At 48.2% G+C, this 16,535-nt stretch overlaps 1 pseudogene; it reads right to left on the minus strand.

Moving 5' to 3' along the window:
* Positions 1 to 257: 257 nt before the first annotated feature.
* Positions 258 to 1,284, minus strand: LOC109578974 (ADP-ribose pyrophosphatase, mitochondrial pseudogene; annotated as a pseudogene).
* Between the last annotated feature and the right edge of the window lie 15,251 nt (positions 1,285 to 16,535).

Below are 16,535 nucleotides of genomic sequence, written 5' to 3' on the forward strand. Positions count from 1 at the left end.
TAAAGCCATGTATGTAACATATTCAACAGGTGACTACATTCTTCTTCCAGTTGGAAAGCCAACGCTTGTGATTCCACTTCTCCATATGAGTCTAGTATTATTACCTGATACAAAGCCTCCAGCCTGTGAACAGTTTGGGAAATCGTCACCAAAATCAATGATCCTCCCTGTCCTGTTCAATGTGAGTTCTGGGCCGTTTGCTTCTTATCTACCTGTATTCATCTGAAGGCTTCTGGCTTACAGGAGACTCCACGCCACTACTCATGGTAGTGTTCACTCCAGTGGGCACCTCGTTTCTCAGCCACAAGTTGAATAAATTGGGAGTGGCTGGCATAAAGCTTGAGTTTATCATTGATATCCCACCCATCTCACTTTCTCGGCATCATCGCCAGCTTCCAGGGGCAGAAGATCCATGACCTCCCTTGTTTCATCATGATAGTTCACAGCCTCTGTCTCCATCCATGCCCTATCTGTGTTCCAGGGATGATCAACGTACCTTTGTAGACCACCAAGTGTTCCTGGCTGAATAGTTTGTGCAGTTGCTTCTCCAGCTCCTGTGTGTCTGCTCTGGACTTCTGTAAGGAGTTCACGGCTTCCTCACCAAGTTCTCTCTTCGGTGTAGCACGGGTCTTCTCTCCTGGATCCACCATTCCCACTGGGATGGCCCATTCCCCACAGCCCTTCCTTTGGATGGCTACAAACTGCAGGATGTTTCTCCCAGAAACAGGATGGGTTACTTTATTTCCCTTGCTGTCCTTTTCCCACCAGGTTAAGATGGGATCTGCAGCATGACTGGGGTCCCAGCGCCCCCAAACCCCTCAACCAACCAGGCCTGTCCCACCTGCAGGATTTCTAGGTCTACCGTGTTCAACCTCATACCAACTGTTCTGGCTCCTTCTCTCAACAGGCCCTTCCTTTTCGTTAAATTTGGGAGAGAAGTTTCACCCCAAAGAGGGTCTGCCCACCTTGGTCCTGCCAAGACTGACCAGAAGTGTACTTGACAAGCTTGTACTCTGGCCACTCAGCCAGCCAGCTCACCTTCTCGTTGGAAACCTGGCTTCGCTCCACTTGAGAGCCCGGATATGGTGACGTCCGGGCCTTCTTGTGGGGCTTCTCACCAGCGCTGTTTGAAACTGACATGATGAAATTCGGAGGAAACCCGTGTGAGGAAAATGGGCTCCAGCCGCCTGAGATGGGGCAGTTTCTGGGTCTGACTGCCGCAGAGGCCAAGGCCACAGAGAGAAACTCTGGGGCTAAAGCCTTTGCCAGGCAGTGTCCAGCCATCAACCGCCGGCAGGCTGCGGGGATTTCGGTTGCTCTCAGGTGGGGCAATGACAACCCACTCCAGAACTCTTACCTGGAAAATCCCATGGACAGAGGAGCCTGGTAGGCTGCAGTCCATGGGGTCGCGAAGAGTCGGACACGACTGAGCGCCTTCACTTTCACTTTTCACTTTCATGCATTGGAGAAGGAAATGGCAACCCACTCCAGTGTTCTTGGCCTGGAGAATCCCAGGGACGGGGGAGCCTGGTGGGCTGCCGTCTATGGGGTCTCAGAGACTTGAACTCAACTGAAGCGACTTCGCAGCAGCGCAGCGGCAGCAGCAGGTGGGGCCTCAGAATCCTTGCTGGTGGGGGTAGGGTTGGCGGGGTGCTCTCCCGCGGAACAGACCCATTGGGAATGGGAGCCATGGGGATGGGGGATGGGAGTCCTGAGGGATGGGAGCCCTGGAGGAGGCTCACCGCAAACCACTTCCAGCGCTCCCTGGGGAGCACGGCGTTTGCATTTTACATTGAAAGATTTCAGTGTCTGGAAAGGATTCCAAACGGTTGGGAAAGAAGGTGAAAGTCGCTCAGTCGTGTCCGACTCTTTGCAACACGTGTAGTCCATGGAATTCTTCAGGCCAGAAGACTAGAGTGGGTAGCCTTTTCCTTCTCCAGGGGAGCTTCCCAACCCAGGGATCGAACCCAGGTCTTGCTCATTGAGGGCGGATTCTTTACCAGCTGAGCCACAGGGGAAGTCTACCAACACTGGAGTGGGTAGCCTATCCCTTCTCCACCTCGTCTTCCCAGCCAAGGAATTCAACCCGGGTCAAACACCACCAACAAAGTCAGCACACAATAACTTGCTTCGCATAGTATTAGGCTTAAGGGTAGATTTATTAAATAGTTCACAAAGTGTAGGACCGGCTTCTGTTTGGGAAAAAGCAGAATGAATGCGTTGGAGGCTGTGGGGCACAAAACTTGTATGGGATGCTGGAAAGCCTGGCAAGGGTGCCCTGGAAGGAGAAAGCTCTCTTGACGCACCCTGCATGGTCTGGTGAGAAATTCATGAGATGCAATGCCTGCAATGTGGGGGCAGCGGGGGAGGGAGTTGGGGGTGGGGAAGGAAGGTTCCAAATCTCAGGCCCACCTCACTAGCTGAATGGCTTAGGCCAGTTGCATAAGCTTTATATCCAAAGGAGGAATGGCTATAGCATGCCAGGAGCTGTCAGACAGAAGACTGTACTGAGGTCTGGACAATGTGGTATCTGCTCTTAAAGGATTCTGGGTGAAAAGGCAGCATATATGTTTAAAAGTAGAAGTGACACAGGATACTCAAACAGGGGTTCTGTCTCAACCTAGAGGGGTGGAATGGGGAGGGAGATGGGAGGGAGGTTCAACAGGGAGGGGATATATGTATACCTATGGCTGATTCATGTTGAGGTTTGACAGAAAACAACAAAATTCTGTAAAGCATTTATCCTTCAATAAAAAAAAAAGTAATGTGGGAAGGGCAGTGCACAGTAATCCTTAAGAGTTGAACACAATCAGGTTCAAATCTCAGCATTCCCTCTTTACCTGGGATCTTCTCTGGAAAAGTAACTTAAGTTACATAAGCTGACTTCAGTTTCCTCAAGTGTAAGATGGAAAAAGAATCTGCCTCATAGAATTTTGGTGACAGGTAGGCTGTTACATGTAAAGCTGTTAGCACAATAAGTGGCCTATCATACATACTCAAAAATGCTAGCTGTCATTACTATAGCTATCATTGACTTTTTGACCCTGCACCTTGAAAACTGTAGATTACAACAGGACAGTTGAAACGATCTTGAAAATTGAGCGGCTCACATATGAATTTAGTGTTAAATAAGCTGCGATTCTCTGTCTGGAGAAATTCAGGCTGAAAAATAACAGTGTCTAGGTCCTGAAATGATATGAGAAGCAGCAGCACAGGCTAAGTCATTATATCTAAGATAACAAACCCTCAGGAAAGGTATCCGAATGTCTGAAACAGTTTTAGAACAAATGGAGCACTGTATTAGAGTTAATTGAAACCCAAAGGATATTTAAGATTTCCCAAGGTTTGTTCCATGTTACATCACCCCCCATGAGAAAGATGTTCAAGGAATAAATGAGTTGACAGTCAAATATGTCTGGGAAATTCTACATATTTTACTGTCCTCCTTTAGGAATTTAAGATTCACAGAGTGCTTTAAAGATCCAGTAAAAACAAAACAAGTCAACCCAACAGTTTAATTCTGTTTCATCCAGTATTTTCCAAACTACCTGACCAGAGAATGCTTCTTTTATGCAATGCTGCTGCTGCTGTTGCTAAGTCATTTCAGTCATGTCCGACTGTGTGCAACCCCAGAGACGGCAGCCCACCAGGCTCCCCTGTCTCTGGGATTCTCCAGGCAAGAACACTGGAGTGGGTTGCCACCTCCTTCTCCAATGCATGAAAGTGAAAAGTGAAAGTGAAGTCGCTCAGTCGTGTCCGACTCTTCACGACCCCACGGACTGCAGCCTACCAGGCTCCTCTGTCCATGGGATTTTCCAGGCAAGAGTACTGGAGTGGGGTGCCATTGCCTTCTCATCTTTTATGCAATAGTTGGTATTATTTTGAGAACACACTTCCTCAAATTTAGAAAAGTTTCAAAATACCTATGTGTGCCTGGGGGTAGATCTCTAACCCTTTGAAGTTATCATCATCACTATTGAAAGGCAGCTACTGAATACCCACTCATCATATGAACTCTAAACTGAATGAGTCAGGTTTCCAAAAGTCTGGAAACCCAGAAATAGCTGGGCTATTTTCCCTAGATTGTAAACAATCTGCCTGCAATGCAGGAGACCCACGTTCAATTCCTGGGTCTGGAAGATTCCCTGAAGTAGAAAATGGCAACCCACTCCAACATTCTTGCCTAGACAATTCCATGGACAGGGGAGCCTTGTGGGCTACAGACCAGGGGGTCGCAAAGGGTCAGACACAACTGAGCAATTCAGTACACACACACATAGAGATCAAAATGGTAAAAAAAAAGAAAGAATGAAAAGAATTGAAAGCAGAGAAACATGAGACCTGGTCCTCATTCATCATCATCAATGTTGAGGATTTGCTGTGTACACTGTACAAAGTACATTAGGAAAGAAAGATGATCATTTTGGGACAGGTTCCCAGCTCTGTAACTCATGTCTTCATTATTCTTAAAAATTATATATTTATTTATTTTTGGCTATGCTGGGTCTTTGTTGCTGGATGAGGGCTTTCTCTAGTTGTCGTGAATGGGGGCTACTCTTTGCTGCGATGCACAGGCTTCTCACTGCAGTGGCTTCTCTTGTTGAGGGGCACAGGCTTTGGGGCACAGGCTTAAGTAGTTGGAGCACGTGGACTCAGTAGTCGTGGTGTGCAGTCTCAGTACTTATAGCTTGTGGGCCCTTAAAAGAGTGTGCAGGATCCAGTGGTTGCCGTGCATGGGCTTTAGTTGCTCTGTGGCATGTGGAATCTTCCCAGACAAGGGATGAAACCCGTGTCCTCTGCGTTGGCAGGTGGATTCTTATCCACTGTACCGCTAGGGAAGTCCTTCATGTCTTCTTATGGCTGCATTTTTTTTCAGTCGTGGAATTCCTAGTCTTTGAGCCTCCTGGAAATGTATTAGGAAAACCACTGATATGAAAAACTAAACATTTTGGGAGAAGACACTTGTAAATTCCTTATATTATTATTTCCAGGCATCATAATCTAACTCACAAAAAATAAATGAAGTGCAAGTCTTGGGTCTGGTTCTAGCTTCCCCCATCATAGGCTGTGTAGTTGTACATCCAACACTTGGCTTCCCTGGGTCTTGATTCTTCCCTGTAAAAGGAATCACATGGCCTCTGTTATCTACCAAAGTCCTTCTGGCTTTAACATTGTATGATTCCAGGATCTATGCAAATCCCATTATTGGAAGGCCAAGGTCAAATGCTATGAATCAGAAAGACCAGATGTTCAAATATAAACAGCCAGATGCTCAGGGGGCAGTGACACTTGAGGAAAGCAAGGGAGCAGGGAAGGCCTGGTGTGTCAACCCAATGCAGAAACTGAGTGGGCCAAAGAAGAAAAAAAGAGCACCTGGGAAGGAACATCAGAACCAGTAATGAGGGGGTTTGTTTTGTTTGTAGCATCATCAAAGGGAAGAAGACTTAAATCAGACCATTTGATGCAAAAGGTACCCTAAGGGAAGGAAATGAAATACTATAATATAGACCAAAAGAATTATTTGCTGGGAAGCCACTGGGGAGATTCTCTTCCCTAAATTATCTTCTGAGGTGGAAAAACAAGCAGCGCTAGACAGAGAGAATGTTCTGGTCCCAACCCTGAGAAAGGCCTAAAGGAACTCTAGCACCATCAGAGAACAAATCTTTGACCTGTCTCTGTGAACTCTTCCTGGGCTAGAGATTGCCTGTGTGAGTCCCATTTTATCAAAAATATTACAGGGATGGGGAGGACCAGGGTGATTACAGGGCCCCAGCAGTGCAAGAATCCCTGATCATCCTTCCATCTTCTCTTTGGGAAGCAGAAATACGTGGTACCCAGCAAACTGGATTCCCACTGTGATGCTAAGGCTCAACTTCTGAAAGAAATTGGGAAGGAAGGCAGAAAAAAGGATTTCTCCTCTCTTTAAAGTAATAATACTCATAATAAAAACAACAATAAAATAACTACCATTTACTAAGCGCTTTTTGTGTACCAGTCTGTGGTATACAGGTTTGTTCAGGTTTGACTGCCCAGTTCTGAATCTTGGTTCAGTCACTTCTTGGCTTGTTAATCTTTGGAAAGTTTCTGAACTCCTTTGGACCTTAGTTTTCTCATCTAGAAATAATAATGGATCTATGTTAAAGGGTCAATATGATACAATTCATTTAAAGAGCTTAGGATAATGCCTGGTCCATAGGCATTATGGACTCAGCAAATATTACCTATGACAACTATTGTTACTAATCATTCTGCATTTATTATTTCACTTAATTCTCAAGCAAACCTATGAGTTAGGCACATGTATTGATAATAGCATCATTTAACACACTGAGGACATGACCGTTCATAGAAGTTGCCTAAGGTTGCACAGCTAGTTACTAGTCTAGGTTTCAGAACTGGAAAGGCTTGACAATAATAAACTCATATTTCATGGATAGTCTAAATGCATGTTGAATTTTACTTTACATGGCAAAATGTCACCATTTTATTATAACTCTTAAAAAACGCGTATATATGGAATTCAGAAAGACAGTACTGATGATCGTACATGCAAGTAGCAAAGGAGACACAGATGTAAAGAGGAGACTTTTGGATTCAGTGGGAGAAGGCGAGGGTGGTATGATTTGACAGAACAACACTGAAATGTGTACATTGCTGCTGCTGCTGCTGCTAAGTCGCTTCAGTTGTGTCCGAATCTGTGCGACCCCATAGACGGCAGCCCAACAGGCTCCCCCGTCCCTGGGATTCTCCAAGCAAGAACACTGGAGTGGGTTGCCATTTCCTTCTCCAATGCGTGAAAGTGAAAGTGAAGGCGCTCAGTCGTGTCCGACTCTTAGCGACCCCATGGACTGCAGCCCACCAGGCTCCTCCATCCACGGGATTTTCCAGGCAAGAGTACTGGAGTGGGGTGCCATTGCCTTCTCCGAATGTGTACATTACCCCACGTGAAATAGATGACCAGTGCAAGTTTGATTCAAGTTTGATGCAGGGCACCCAAAGTCGGTTCTCTGGGACAACCCAGAGGGATAGGGTGGGGAGGAAAGTGGGAGGGAGGTTCAGGATGCGCAGGAAATATGTATACCTGTGGCCGATTCATGTTGATGTATGGCCAAAACCATCACAATACAGTAAAGTGCGTGCATGCTAAATCACTTCAGTCGTGTCCAATTCTGTGTGACCCCATGGACTATACAGCCCACCAGGCTCCTCCCTCCACGTGATTCTCCTGGCAAGAATACTGGAGTGAGTTGCTGTGCCCTTCTCCAGGGGATCTTCCCAACCCAGGGATCGAACCTGCCTCTCTTACGTCTCCCGCATTGGCAGGTGGGTTCTCCACCACTAGCACCACCTGGGAAGCCCCATATTGTAAAGCAATTATCCTCAAATTAAATTAATTTAAAAAAAACTTGAGTTATATTAAGATGGTTCTACTAGGTTGACTCTGTAAAAGAGGAGGAAATTGGAGAGAGACAATGAAACCATTTAACAACCTATTGTAGTAATACAGTTGTAAAAAGAAAAAGCCCTGAGTCATGGGACAGCGCAGACTAGAAAGACAAGTCAGAGATATCCTGATGTGGAAGGGGAGGCCTGAAGAAAAAGAAGAGTCAAAAAACACCCATTTTAATCCTAAGGGGCTCAAAGGATGGTTTGACAAGTAGAAGTCAGGAAGGCAGTTGGTGATGCATGGTTTACTTTTAGATAGAGCACGGAATGATGACTGGGAATTCAAGATTCTGTCACTGACATCTCCGTGCCTCAGTTTCCTCTCCTACAAAATGAGGAGTTGATCTAGAATTAACCCTTTGGATTCCTTCCAGCTTCCCAGAGGAAGCATGCAAATGAAGTATAGGAGTGGAGAAAGATATGAGGGCTTAAAGAATCAGTGAGTGCGCAAGGTATTGGGTCACCAGCCTGGCTTTGATATAAAAGAGGAAAATGAGACAATGATGGACATTTTTAAGATTAAAGAAAGCTGTGCCTTTTAAGAAATTACTTAGGTGGGATAATTAATATGTAATGGAGGCTATCTCCAAATTAACCTAATAAATCTAAACTAAAGTGAGTAACAATCAAAGTCAAGTAGCCTTTATTTATAGGAGAGATAAGCTTCGGTTTGTATGGTGTGATATGAAGGTGTCAGGGAAGTCCAGCTTCCCCCCAGATATCGTTCTGACTCTCATAAATACTGCCTGGGTTTCTACTATTAAAACCCTTTGAATGCAGTTTGTATTATAAAATGAACATTTATTTCACATTTAGCTGTTGGCATGCTTTCTCTGGTGAATTAGTGTAGCAGGCTGACAACCAGCTAAGGACCAACCAACTGAGGAGACAAAGTTTTGGAGGAGGCGGTGGAAGGGATCCTCTCGGTATGTGTGGCATTGCTCGCATCAGTCAGTTCAACAATGCGTGGACACCTGTTGTCTCGAGCTACATTCCAGAGATGAAAAGGTGAGTAAATTGTGGTTCATCACTTCAAGATGTTTACAGTCCAGAGAGTGGACAGCATGCAGTTCATAGAGCTGGGGAGTTTTGAAAAGCGGGACCAGGGACTCAGAAGGCAGAGGTGGAGGGACAAAAGAGATTCTCTACCATCACAATTTTGTTGAAGGATTGGACACTCAAAGTCAAGGAAGGCTTTTTCTTGATCCCAGTGAGTTCTCCTAAGGAACTACCAGAATTTAAACTGGTAGGTTTGACACTCTATAGGCTGAAGAATGACAGGTCACTCCAACTCCTTTAATTCAATGATTCTTTGGCCCTTTGAACTTTAAATTAGTAAAATCTAATGATATAAAAACTTGTCAACTGTATTGTTGACTATGAAATACATGTCCCTTGCTAATTTTCATGTCCCTCTCCTCTCTGGGAACTTCACATACACAGGACTGACTGCACAGTGAGATTGCCAAGGCTGGTAGAAATGTAGAGGAATGTGAGCTAGAAAGACAACTGAGAACGTCTACAGACAGCAGACTAGGGCAACACCACAGGCCCCCAGATGGCATTCAGCAAGCACCCTGAGACAACATCCAGCAAAGGAGAGGATACTCAACCGCGGCTTAAAAGATTTGGCGGATCTGTTCTGGCTCTGGTATTTGCTAGTGAATAACTATAGGAAAACATTATAATACTCACCTATGTTTACTTAAGACAGACTATGTGACAGATACTGTACTTAGTTTTACTTGTAAAAACATTTAATTCTTACAACAACCCACTGAGGTAGGTTCTGTCAAGTTTCCTATTTTATAACAGGAGGAACACAGATAAGTTCAAGATCATATTACCTAACATTTGTCAAAGCAGGGATTTGAATACAGGTAGTCGCGATGGCACCCCACTCCAGTACTCTTGCCTGGAAAATCCCATGAACTGAGGAGCCTGGTGGGCTGCAGTCCATGGGGCCGCTAGCGGTCGGACACGACTGAGCGACTTCACTTTCACTTTTCACTTCCATACGTTAGAGAAGGAAATGGCAACCCACTCCCGTGTTCTTGCCTGGAGAATCACAGGGATGGGGGAGCCTGGTGGGCTGCTGTCTATGGGGTCGCACAGAGTCAGACACGACTGAAGCGACTTAGCAGCAGCAGTCGACTCTAATGCCCATGTTTAACTACTTCAGTTACCTAAGTCTTTGAAGGCTCAGTTCACTTAAAAATGGACGTTGGGTCAGACAATGTCTAGACTGCTTTCTGGCTTTAGAATGTTATGATTCTACTTACATGAATTATACGATATATCTGAGTGGTCTTAGAGTACTGAGTTCTAAAGACAAGTTTCTGAAATCTGACCTTATTTCATGGCCATCTCTTGTGTTTAAGTCAAGTTGGACCATATTGTTCACTGTTCCACCAAGAATGTCCTTGCTTGAGCTTCATCTATTGAAATCCTGTCCAGCTTTCAAAAGCCAACTGAAATGCAATCTTCTTCAAATACCCATTTTCCATCTTTGGAGATTTAGAGTGGAGATGTATGAAACTGTTAAGGATTGAGATCTAGGGAAAATATCTGTGTTATTGAAAGGGAAAGATGTAGGATAAGGAGAAAAAAGGGTAGAGGGAGACACTTGAAGATGAGGAAGGTTAAGAGGACCATTAGCAGTTTCATTGGTGACTTGCACCACAAAACCCTTTCCTCAGATGGGCAATTATGAAGCCACCAAAGTTCTATTAAGTGGTGCCCAGCAGGTAGGTGTGAGGTAAGGATTAAATGAGATAACGTAGGTGAAGTAACTAGCATAGTGTCTAGAGAAGCAACAATATGATAGTTTTCAATTGCATTACCTACAGAGGAACCTGCTCATCTCCTTCAAGCAGAAGGCTGCCCTCCGCCCAGGAAGGAGTAGGGAAGGCAGAGGTGAGAAGAGGCTCAGTGGGAAATAGAGAGGTCAGGAGGAAGTTTATGGGGACACAAGGAGAAAATTATGAGCCAGAGATAGAGAAGCAAGCGAAACCAAGGAAGCATACGGGAGTCATGGTAGAGAAGAGGACAGAAGGAGACATGGAAGCCAAAGGGCAAAGAGAAAAAGAAAGAAAGAATTCTGGGGCTTGGAAAGAAAAAGTCTGTGCTGCCTGGGTCAGAACCCAGTGCCCACAGGAAGAGTCCTAGAGGTAACTAACTGAGGCATGCAAGTCCGGAGCACTCTCAGAGCCATTCTCTCTTCACTGTTATGATCTGTTATTGGAGGGGTTCTGACCCTGTCCTGTCCCACCTTCAGGGGATTTCTTCCCCTCTGTCTGCTTGGGAATCATCTCCAGCAGTAGTTATACTTCCTTCCTGGCTCCAGCTCCCACTGGACAAGCCTTTCATGGTCTTGGCAGCTTCCTCCCTTAGTCTCTCCAGCCCCAGGGGAGGAGATGCACTCAGCAATTGCTGATATTGGGGTTGCCTCACCTTCTCCTGCTTGTAATTCTAGTTCTTTCAACAGCTTTGCAATTAATGTGCATGCATGCTTGCTAGCAAAGTCGCTTCAGTTGTGTCCAACTCTTTGAGACCCTATGGCCTATAACTCACCAGGCTCCTCTGTCCATGGGTTTCTCCAGGCAAGAATACAGGAGTGGGTTATCATGCCCTCCTCCAGGGGATCTTCTCCACCCAGGGATCAAACCCATGTCCTGTACTTCTCCTGCACTGGCAGATGGGTTCTTTACCACTATCGCCACCTGGGAAGCCCCTTTGTAACTAATGCACTGCTTTAAAAGATCACTATTGAAGTACCTGGGGTTCCCAGGTGGGGTTAGTGGTAAAGAACCTGCCTGCCAATGCAGGAGACTGTAAGAGACACAGGTTTGATCCCTGGGTCGGGAACATTCCCCTGGAGGAGGAAATGGCAACCCACTTTGGGATTCTTGCCTGGAAAATCCCATGGACAGAGGAGCCTGGTGGGCTACAGCCCATAGGGTCGAAAAGAGGCCAACATGACTGAAGTACCTGGCAAAGACTTTACTTTCACTTGGATTGGCCCTTGGAGCTCAAAGACAGCTTTCTCAGGGAAAACAGCACATCTAGTGAGAAAAAGAAATCCAGCCATTCCAAGAGTTAGGAAGAGTCAGGGGCCACTTCTCCAGTGTTTGATTGGAGAAGGACAAATCCACAGTGGCTGCCAGAGTTGAGGGAATTATCTGTAAAACGACTGGGTTTGTGGCCATTCACATCTATTTCTCCATGATTTACTGTACTCACTTTGATCACCTTGAGCCTCAGCTTAAGGAACACCTCAGTTTTATTCCTCCAAGGGTTATTATGTGCCCTGATGAGTACAGAGGTCACCTAGCCAGGTGTGGTGAGGTGGAGACACAGAGACAAACTGGGAGGACATTCTGGATTTTTGGAAGTGTTTGCTTTGTGCAAGTTAAGATTTGTGGATGGTCTATCAAGAGACCCTCCTGGCAGACTCTTTTGAGTTTTTGTTGTCCCGCAGAGTTGCAGATGCTTAATTTTTTTCTCCAGGCATCATCTCTCCCCTTCCCAGAGTGCTTCTATTAATAAAACCAGGTTCCTGTTCTTCAGAATCCACAGCCTAGTGAGGGCACAGACTGGGCATATGACTGACCCTCAAGTCAGGCTGTTGGCAGCCACACAGGAGGATTCTGCACAGGGGTCAGGAGGCTGCAGAGAGGTCAGGAGGCTGCACAGGGATAGACGGTGGACAAACTGAGAGGATGCTAGCTGGACAGGTCGAGGGGGCTATGGGTTTTCTAGCAGAACATAGAGCAGAATCAAAATCAATTGTGAAAGGACAGAGGCATCTGAGGGTTTGTAACAAGGGTTTGGGGGGTGAGGGGTGGGCACTGGAAAAGAGGCTGAAAGGTGGAGGCCCAGCTGTAGAGGCCTCGGAGACTAAGGAAATGGAACTTGAGGCTCCAAGAGCCATCTAAGGATCTTGAGCGTCTTTTGGCAAGGTCACTTCTGGGATGGCTACTTGAATGCTGCCTGGAGGACAGATTTACAACAGAGAAACTGAAGACAGGCGAAGGAACTGCGATCTCCCAGGGACAGCTCAGACAGGAAGTCTCAGCTTGACCATCGCCAAAGGGGCATATCAACCTTTGAGCTGCTCTTCTCTCCATCAAGGGCAAGCGTCCTCCGTCTTCCATCTGTGTAGGAGGGTGGGGGCCGTGGGGGGGAGGAGTGCCCCTTCTACGTTTCTGTGGCTGGATGATACGATGACTCCAGCCTCAGAAGTTTCGAATTTCTCCTTGCCAAGGTCGGGCCCCTACAGGTGGGCGCCTGCGAGCCCCGGCCCCACGTGTGGGCCCCATGCCCGTCCGCGGCCGCGGCTCGTCCCCTCCAGGCCCGGACGCCGCCGCGGGCCGTGCCGGGCCGGGCGCTCCGGGAGCTGCGCGGCGGCTGCTCGAGGAGGCCTGGCGGGCGGCGGCGAGAGGCTGTGCCCCAGTTTGTGTCCAATCAGGGAGTGCGGGCTGTGCCCCGAGCCGGGCAGCAATGCGTAAACAAACCCACGGCAACTCCTCCGCCCCCTCGGCGCGCTCGCCCCGCGCCCGCCGTCGCCGCCGCCGCCGGCTCCGCTCTCCTCGCGCCCGCCAGCCCGGCCGCCCCCCCGCCGCCCCGCCCGCACCCTGCGGCCCCGCCCCGCCCCCGCCGGCGCGGGCGCCCTCATCTACCTCCCCACGCGCGCGCGCTCGCGCACCACGCGCCCCGCGCGGCCCGCCCGGCTCGTGGCCTCCCGAGAGCAAGGTAAGGGCGATGCGCCGGGACCCGGGCGGCTACCCCGCCCGGCGCGGCCCGGGGAAGTTTCTGGCGTCGCTGTATTCCGCCGGGCTGGGGGGAGGCCCCCGAGCGGCTGGGGACCGGGACGGGCGGGAGGCGGCCGCCGGGCGCCCGGGGGTCACAAGTTGCCCAACCTGCCATCGGGGCGGGCCGGCGGGCTGCGCGGCGGGGCGGGCGTCGCGCGGAAAGGGGCTGGAGGCGCGGCGGGGCCGGGCGCAGCGCGGGCGAGGGGAGGGCCCCGAAGAACTTTCTCCTCCCCGGAGGGGCTCCAGCCAGCTCGGGCCGCGGCCCGGCTGCCCCAGCGGCCGGCTCCCCGGCTGGAGGGAGCCCGTGAAACGTGTTTGAAGAAGCTGACGCAGTTTGTGACGCTCGCGGCTTCCTGACGGGGACCGGCAGCGGCAGCGCCTTCTCCGAGGAGGGACGAGCCGAGGCGGCGCTCTGGCCCTTCCCCCGGAGCCGCGCGCTCTGGCGCCTAGTTCGGGGGCCGGGGGCTCGGGGCGCGAGCATCCAGTGGCAGCCGAGAACCGGGCCCCGGCAGCGCGCGTCGCTTCCGTTTTGATTAGCTCGGGTTATTATATAAGATGTCACGGAGAGGAAAGGGGCGAGCGGGCGGCGCGTCGGCGAGGGCGCGTCGGCCTTCCGCGAGTGGCGGGGAGGGGCGGGAGGCCGGGCGGGCGGGGACCCACCTGTGCGCCCGCCGCGCCCCCTGCGGGTGCTGCCCGCGCGCCAGCGGGCAACGGGGACTGGAAGGGGGTCGGCGGCCGGGTGGACGGACGTGCTCGGCGCTCCCCTCCCGACCCCGGGAACACTCGGGCAGCGGCCGAAACGTGCTGTTTCCTCCTCGCCGCCTGGCCTGGGTCGACACATTTCTGGCTCCGGTCGTTTGTACTTTGAAACATTTGTTTAATATTAAGGAAGCTGCGTGTGCGGCCGTACCCGTACGCCCGAAACGTGTGGCCGTGGGCTCCGGGACGGTGAATGAATCATCGCCCCGCGGACCCGGCGCCGATGATTCATGCGCGGTACACCCCGCGCGTACTCGCCGTGTGCCTCTGCCCCAGGGACCGCGGCCCTTCCGCGGCTGTGACGCCTGGAGGACCAGGGGGGAGAGAGTGCAAAAGGGTGGGGTTTATTTTTTCCCCCTCCTCCCGCAGTTTGGGGGAACTTTAGGGGGGAGGGGTGTCAGTTTGCCCAGATTTCCCGAGGCTTGATTCCCGTTCTTAGAAGAGTTTCGAGATTCCACCTGGCTGAGTTGATGAGTCGGTGGAGAGCACTGGTTCGCTGCAGGTGTGGGTCCTCTCATTAGAATCTGCATGCTGTCAAGTGAGGTTTTGGACTCACTAGAAGGCATCCTTCTAGTAATTGCCTTTACTTAAGTACCGCCAGGGTAATTAGCAGAAAGTTTAAAAGTTAGTGGATCTTAAAAATAAGTAGTTCCTAAATAGATGGGTTCTACTTAAAGGCTTAGGTTTAGGGCTTTTTATTTTTATATTTTTTTAAGCCAAATCCTACAAGGAACCTAGTTTACCATTAATTCAGAACTTTCGACCACTGTGACCACCCTTAAAGACTAACGACTCATTCCTACCATACCCTACGCTTTTAAGATTGAGTAAAGTTTTCTCATCATTTAGAACTTAACTCAAATGGCATTTACTCAGCAAGGCCCTCTTGATTAACTTAAGTGGCCTCTCACCCCTCACCCCAGGGACCACCCCCAGGCCTATTTTTTCTTCATAGAACTTAATCACTATCTGAAAGGATTTTCTTTGGGTGTTCTTTAAGTCCTGTCCCTCTGCACTAGAATGTAAACTATACTATGGCACGAGTTTTCGCATGGTTTGTTACTGCTGTAACTCTAGTACCTGGAACAGTGCCTGGCATAGTAGGCACTCAGATTTGTTGACTAGTGAATGAATAAATTCCTTTTCCCTGATTTCTTGGTGAGTCTGTCTTTGACTGTTGAACTTAACTGTAACCTTTTTGTGGGCCAGGCACTAAGATGGGACAGTTCTAACTTTTTTCTTCCAATTTTCTTTTGGTTGATTCATTTCCTCCTCTGTGGTGTTAAATTACAGCACAAGGTGGATTTGAGCTGTATATCCTAAGATGCCGAGTATGAAGAACGATAAGGCATGTAGAGCCTTGTCAAGAGAAAGTGTAACTGTAGAGGTTAATGGATGATTAAAAATATTACCTGTGCTAGTTGAGAAGTAGAGGATATTGAAAGGAAATTGGCAAAGTCAGTTCCCACAGTATTATTTGTTTCCAGTGATATTTGAAATACTGATATTTCTATATTCCTCCCACCCCACTGCCTGCGCACCAACCTCAAATTTAGCATAGTTTGGGATGGTCCCTAGTAGGTAGCACTTAATACAGTGTATTAATTTAACTGAATACAAGATTTCCGTCTCTGCAAGGGCCTCAGTTCTGTTGTTGTCAGTGCCCATAGCTTAACTCCATAGAAGAGTAGATAGAAGGAGTTATTTTAAAGTATATTTTAATTTGACTACTTTAAATGGATTGTAAAGAATTAAAACTATGTCAGTGATATAATGGAAGGATTCGAATGTCGTGCTTCATACTACCTCCCTTCAGGAAAAACTTTAGCAAACTTTTTGATTATAAATAACAAACTTTGGAGGCATGGCTTTACATTGTAGGAATCTTCTCAGTACCCAGTTCTTCATAATTCACTGCCAGAGAAGAGTGGGCTTCCAGCAGTTCCCGTTCCGTAGTAGTGTAATCTCAAGAGTGAGCTCAGACATAATAGAATTTTAAAGCTAAAAGGGACCTTAACGTTGGTTGGCATAATTCATTCCTTTTTATCAGTTCCTTAACTGAGGAAACTGAGGCATAGTGGGATGATTTGCCTGGGGAGCGGGACTGGGGTTAGAATCAAGCGTCTTGACTTCTTGTTTGGAAGTCCTCGAATCAGCCAGAGCCCCCGTAGTTGGGGGTGAGTAGTCCCTGTGGTTAGTGGATTCTCTGCCTCTTAATGTGAACTCTCAGAGTGAAATGATGTCATATTCAGCTTTATATCCTCCCCTGTGCCTTGGCCATCCAAGGGATCAACACATACTTGTTGAATGTAGTTGGACAAATGCATTTTAAGTTAAAAAATTTAAGAATTGAGAAAGCAGGAAAACGTGTATCTTTTCCAGATTAAAGATGTTTTTGACAAGAAAGTCAGGATGTTAGCAGTAATTAACCTTAGAACTTTTATGGTAATGAAGCTGTTGCTTAATTTTCACGCCTCCAAAATTTCTAGTAAGATGGCTTACAACTTGTAAGTGTAT

This window comes from Bos indicus, chromosome 26 (assembly GCF_029378745.1).
Source record: "Bos indicus isolate NIAB-ARS_2022 breed Sahiwal x Tharparkar chromosome 26, NIAB-ARS_B.indTharparkar_mat_pri_1.0, whole genome shotgun sequence".
NCBI lineage: Eukaryota > Metazoa > Chordata > Mammalia > Artiodactyla > Bovidae > Bos > Bos indicus.